Here is a 6890-nt window from a genome sequence, read left to right as displayed (position 1 = left end):
AAAGGAATGTAGGCATACAAGAGTTCCATTTACATAATGTTGTTAAAAATGCAAGCCCACTTTGATGCCAGCGGTTGCCTGGGGCTGCGGGTGAAGGCAGTGAGGGACTTCAATGGGGCCACCCAAGGGAAGCTTTGAGGTAGAGGAAATGCCCTGTGTCCTGAATGGAGCAGTAGTTTCAATTGTATGTACATCTGTGCAAATGCATTTAGTAGTACAGTTTATCTCTTTAAATTTTTCTTTTGTTGAGAAAGCACTCACACTGCGTCCTCTCTCTCTTACTCCTCCAAAGGAGGAGGAGAACGATCATCAGTGGCAATTGGCAGTTGTGGAAACAACACCTAAAGCCAGCTTCATGCTCAGGAGAGAACACTGCACCTCCTCCTCATGGTTTTGGGTACTCTACACGTTCAGAGAAACTTCTGTAGTAACAAACTATAGAAATGATCCCTCAAAGTATAGTCTTAATTGTACACTTTAAAGTGATGCAGTCTACTGTACCTAAATTATACCTCAGTAACATTCATGTAATAATCTACTGTATTTCTCCATACTAGCAGTGAGCATTTAGAAAGTGAAATTAAAAAAAAAAAAAAAGGAAATGAAATTCAATAGACAGAATAGAGATGCAAGTCCACCACAATTAATTGCATAAGAACACATATAACAACGATCCCTGAAAACTATTGCTGAGATAAATTAAAGGAGATCTAAATAATTGGAAAAATATATATTACAGTCAGGGATTAGAAGACTAAATATTGTTTGAATATCAAATTAGCATTATTCTGATTCATACTGGAGAAGGCATTTTGGGGGCAAATTTACAAGCTAATTCTCAAATGTCTATGGAAATCAGGGTACCTAGAATAGCCTAGTTGACCTCGAAGAATTAAAATGGAGAAGTTTACTAAATTTCAAAGCTCACTATAAAGCTACTACGGTAATTAAGGTATTCGTTATGGTATAAGGAAACACAATGTAAATATATCAATGTGAGAAGGTAGAGAGTAAAACATTTCCTGATACACATATACATTTATAAATTTTAATTTTATTGTTTTCAATTATTTTCTTTTTAAGTAATCTACACCCAACATGGGGCTTGAACTCACAACTCTGAGATCAAGAGTCGCATGCCCCACCTATTGAGTCCTCCAGGTGCCCCTCAATTATTTGATTTTTAAAATAAAGTCACCAGTATGCTTCACCAGAATATGAAGGACTTTCCCTAAAAGTAAGTGGAATGGATGAACATCTATTAAAAAATAAGTTAATATTAAAACCCACTTTGTACCATATATTGATGTTAAATGGAGATGTGAAAGCAAAAGTATTTTTATTAAGCACCATGTCTCACATTAATAGCTAGTGGTCAGAACAATATGCTATTAGCTTGTTGTGAAGATATTTTTCCAATGAAAAAGTTTAATCCAGGAGGTTTGGGGCAGGAATGAGGTCTAGGCAAAGGAAGCACCTATATGGAAAGATAGGAGTGAATGGAAAATGTGGGAAGGGGGCTTGGGGTAGGAGGGGGCTCTACCTGACACCTGGCCCCAGCACCTACAGCAAGGGGACCTTGGGCCAGTTGCAGGCCCTCTCTGTGACTTGGTTTCTTCATCTGCAAACCAGGAAAATGTAATACTTCCTTGACAAGTTGATTTTGAAGACTAGAAGTCCTAATATATATGAAATCATCACTCTCAAGAACTGTAAGGGACATCCATGATAGCAGAGAGTCTCCAAACTGACTAAACACCTGGGTGCAGTAAGTAGATTCCAGGCCCCATGTAAGCCCACTGAATCAGAATTGCTAGAAACCAGGACTATGAACTGGTATTTGTACTAACTCTTCCAGGCTATTCTTATAATGATCAATTTATGAGTAGGAAACACTGAGTTGTATACCTTTTATCTAAAGCAGAGAAGTAGGAATAGCAGAGCAAGGATATTTTCAACCCAGTCTCTAAGGCAGAGGAGAAACTGCGGAGGACTCTCGCATTGAAGGGGACCTGGCCCATCTGACCCCATCTTAACTTCCTCCAGTTTACTGCAGAGACACAAACCCTGGAAGACATATGCCTCAGGCACCTGACAGTCCACCTTGAAAGCTGTCAGAGCTCTAATTTCGAATTCAATTTTCCTTTGAAAGGAAGTGAAATTTACCTGGTTTTGCCCATTGATGGGACCGGTCTTCTCCAAGTTTCTTGCCTTACAAAAATAAATCCTCTTTGTCATATTGCTATTAATTCAAACTTCAACAGAGATGTTCAAGCAAGAAAGTTTTATAAATAATGTAGCCACTAATAAGAAACCAGAAAGTTCTAACAAAACCAAAAGACAACCGACAGAATGGGAGAAGATACTTGCAAATGACATATCAGATAAACGGTTAGTGTCCAAACTGTATAAAGAACTTATCAATCTCGACACCCAAAGAACAAATAATCCAATCAAGAAATGGGCAGAAGACATGAGCAGACATTTCCAAAGACATCCAAATGGCCAACAGACACATGAAAAAGTTTTCAACATCACTCGGCATCAAGGAAATACAAATCAAAACCACAATGAGATACCACCTCACACTGGTCAGAATGGCGAAAATTAACAAAGCAGGAAATGACAGATATTGGCAACGATGCAGAGAAAGGGGAACCCTCCTACAATGTTGGTGGGAATACAAGCTGGTGCAGTCAGTCTGGAAAACAGTATGGAGGTTCCTCAAAAAGTTGAACATAGAGCTACCTAAGACCCAGCAACTGAACTACTGGGTATTTACCCCAAACATACAAATGTAGTGATCCAAAGGGGCACTTGCACCCCAATGTTGGTAGCAGCAGTGCCCACAATAGTCAAACTATGGAAGGAGCTCAGATGTCCAACAACAGATGAATGGATAAAGAAGATGTAGTGTGTGTGTGTGTATATATATATATATATATATATATATATATATATATATATATATACATATATATATATGATGGAATATTACACAGCCATCAAAAAACAGAATCTTGCAATTTGCAACGACATGGGTGGGACTAGAGAATATTATGCTAAGCGTAATAGGTCAATCAGAAAAGAAAATTATCATATGATCTCACTGATACGCAGAATTTAAGAAACAAAACAGAGGATCATAGGAGAAGAGAGGAAAACATAAAAAAGACGAAACCAGAGAGGGAGACAAATCATAAGAGACTCTTAATTTAAGAAACAAACTGAGGGGAACACCTGGGTGGCTCAGTCGTTAAGCGTCTGCCTTCGGCTCAGGTCATGATCCCAGGGTCCTGGGATCGAGCCCTGCATCGGGCTCCCTGATCAGTGGGGAGCCTGCTTCTCCCTCTCCCACTCCCCCTGCTTGTGTTCCCTCTATCACTGTGTCTCTCTCTGTCAAATAAATAAATAAAATCTTAAAAAAATATAAAATAAAATAAAATAAAATTGTCTTAAAATTTTAAAAAATATATATTTCCAGTAGAGTTAACATATGGTGTTCCATGAGTTTCAGGTTTATAACATGGTGATTGAACATTTCCATACATTGCCCAGTGCTCATTACCACAAGTGCAATTCTTAATCCCCATCACCTCACCCATCCCCAGACACCACCTCCCCTCTTCTAGTCTTCTAGGATCCAAACCAGGATGATGGAATATTATCATTTTGCTCCACAGAATCAATTGACGGATGGGCCTTGAACCTAAGGGGACCTGAGGTGCTTCCTGATGGAAGAGCACACAGCACTTGAGAGGAAGTCTTGCCAACATGTCAAGCCTGAAACTGATCGGTTTCTACATCTGCCAGGTCCAACACAGCAGTCGTTAGAATCAAGGGGCTACTGAATATTTGGAATGCGGTTAGTAGGACCTCTTTCCTTAGAAGTGCATTTTAATTATCTTTCATTTACAGCTCACTGAAATGTAAACTTAAAACCTGAAGAAATATAGACTATTTTTCTATTAATCACATTTTTATTACTCTGGCGGAATTCTGTTTCCCTTAATGTGAAGCATTAAGCGGCAAGATGCAAGATTATTTTTGATTGTTGTGCACTTACACTTTTTACTTTTCAATGTTCCTGCCAGAAAATCTTAAATTCCATGTGTGGCTTGCATTTCTTTGTAATAACACTGTTCTCCACGAACAGTGGAGATTCCAGCACGAACTAAGAGGAAGTATGATGGACTGTGTTAATGTATATCTGGCTATAACGCATTCTGTGGGAATGCTCCAGAACAAACACCTCAGTATTTTCAAAAATGAGTAACAAATAGGAGACAACAAGAGCTGGAGAGGGAGAAGCAGAGAGTGAGAGCCAGAGGGAGGGGGAGGGAAGGAGGGAGGACTAAGGAAAGGGAGAAACTGAGGAGAAATCTACACATTGCTAGGAGGCTTGAAGACAGGTCCTACTGATCAGAGTGTGTGCATTTTATTTGGATCCTGATACAGAGAAAACAACTTAAATACAGCAATGGGAAGTTTGAACACTACGTATTTTATGATATTACATATTTTAAATTAATTTATGAATATTTAAAGGTTATGATGATAATACTTTGAAAAAGAGTTCTCATTTAGGGAAACACACATAAAACTGCAAATGAAATATGATGTCTGGGATTTGCTTTAAATAATATAGGAAAAAGTAAGTGGGTGGGATTGTATTCAAACAAGTTCAGCCCTAAGTTGATAACTGTTGAACCTGGCTGATGAGGACGGGGATGATGTGTTCTACGATTCTGTCTACTTGTGTGTGTTACTGACATTCTGCATCTAGAAAAGAGTGATAACGAGTACAAATCCACTGAGGATAATGGCAGCTGAATCTCTCAACACATGACTTTAAAGGGTCAGGGTTTAACCTCGAGAGTCAGTAACACTGCTCATAACCCTGTCCCCGAACAGCCAGGGGCCAGCACAACTGTGGACTCCAGATGGTTAGTACTTAGCCGGGACTGGGAGCCAGAGACAGCAGGGGGGTCAGCACAGACCAGGCACTTAGAAGAGAGGACTTCTGGGAGGATTCTCAGCAGGGAATACAGGTGAATGATGGCAGAAAGAGAGTGGGAAGAGCTCAGAGGGTGCCTGAGGCCTGCTGACTCCAGCTTCGGCTACTTGGATCAGAAGGAAGGGGCTGCACGGTGTGGAGGACAGAGGTGGCACTCAGGGGAGGGGCAGACCTGGATGAAGGTAGCGTCCTTTGGAGGCTTGTGCTAAAGAGAATGAAGCCACTGGTAGAAATGAAAAGACCTACTGGAAGAAAACAGGATTCCAGGAGCAGAAGACAAACCTCCCCTATCCCCAGACCTTTACATCTCTTAGAATAATTACACCAAAGAGAGGGATCCAGACCTCAGAAATCCACTAAGCTACTCAGAGCACTCATCCGTTCCTACGTGGAACTTTTGTTTCTCATAGGTAACAAACCCAGGTGTGTTAAAGTGAAAATGCAGAGCAGACCGGTGTCCCCAGGTGACAGAAGAAAACAAAACAAGCAGAAATAGAGAGTGAAACATTTCAGCCCAGTAAAGATCCCCCCTGAAATCAATCACAAAACATAGGAAAACTGTAAAATCACATCCCGACCTGAATGAAATGTACGAACAAGCATTTGTAGACATGAAAAGGTAAAAGTTCATTTAACAAACACACGACTCCAAAGAGAAGTGGGCAAGAAACAAGAAATGGGAAACTAGAATTGGCAAGACTAGGAAAAAACTGAACAAAAATTCTCTGGAAAAGAGGCTGATCAACAAGATTCATAAGGGCAACATGGGTGCAAAATTATAGTGGACATTGAATACAGAAAAGAAAGCAGCCAAGAGAATAGAAATGAACAAAAGATACTGAGACAGGGTCGCAGAGAAAGTCCTGGATGCCTGCGGGAGGCGGAACCAGAGGAGCCAACGCTAAGACCTATCCTCATAGAACTAATAGATTTCAAAGAAAAAGAAGAAAACTCCTCTGAAGCTACAGACTTGCCCCCCAGCAACCACCAAAAAGACTTTCTTTCCATATCCAATGGAAAGAAAATCAGTTTACATTCTATATCCCAATCAAACATTCAAAGGAAGGCAATATATATATTTTTCTTTAAAAATTTTTTATTTAAATTCCATTTAATTACCATTTACTGTATTATTAGTTGCAGAGGTAGAATTCAGTGATTCAGCGCACCTGGGTGGCTCAGTCAGTTAAGCGTCTGCCCTGGGCTCAGGTCATCTTAGGATCAAGTCCCATATCCAGCCCCCTGCTCAGCACGGAGTCTGCTTCTCCCTCTCCTTCTACCCCTCTCTCCTGCTTGTGTTCTCACTCTCTCATGCTCTCTTTCTCAAATAAATAAATAAAATAATTTTAAAAAGAATTCCACTATTTGTCAGTTGCATATAACACCCCGGGTTCATTACATCAAAAGCCCTCCTTAATGCCCATCACCCAGTTTACCCCATCCCCCTACCCACCTCCCCTCCAGCAACCCTCAGTTGGTATGCTATAGTTGAGTCTCTGATGCTTTGCCGCCCTCTCTTGTTTTCCTCTTCTTTTATTTTTCCTTCCCTTTCCTTATATTCTTCTGTTTTGTTTCTTAAATTCCATTTATGATTGAAATCATATGGTATTTGTCTTTTTCTGGCTGAATTATTTCACTTAGTAAAATACCCTCTAGTTCCGTCCATGTTGTTGCAAATCGCAAGATTTCATTTTTTTGGTGGCTGAGGATTATTCCATCATATGTATAGATGCCACCTTTCCATAGTTTGTTGTGGACATTGTTCCTATAAACATTGGGGTGCAGGTGCCCCTGCAAAACACTATGTTTGTATCCTTTGGATAAATACCTTTATTTTTTTTTAAATGAATAAATTGTAGCTTAATACGTAGCT

The 6890-nt window shown here is 39.9% G+C and overlaps 1 non-coding gene across 1 annotated transcript; it reads right to left on the bottom strand.

Annotated features, from left to right (window-relative positions):
- Positions 1-252: 252 nt before the first annotated feature.
- Positions 253-466, bottom strand: LOC135364240 (small nucleolar RNA U3). Its single transcript, XR_010411162.1, has one exon. It is a non-coding gene; the product is annotated as a small nucleolar RNA U3 (small nucleolar RNA).
- Positions 467-6890: the final 6424 nt, after the last annotated feature.

The sequence above is a fragment of the Mirounga angustirostris genome, unplaced genomic scaffold (genome assembly GCF_029215605.1).
Source record: "Mirounga angustirostris isolate CCGP_5_RB_7025 unplaced genomic scaffold, mMirAng1.0.hap1 SCAF_4, whole genome shotgun sequence".
In the NCBI taxonomy this organism is placed as follows: Eukaryota; Metazoa; Chordata; class Mammalia; order Carnivora; family Phocidae; genus Mirounga; species Mirounga angustirostris.
This window is presented reverse-complemented; position numbering and strand designations above follow the sequence as displayed.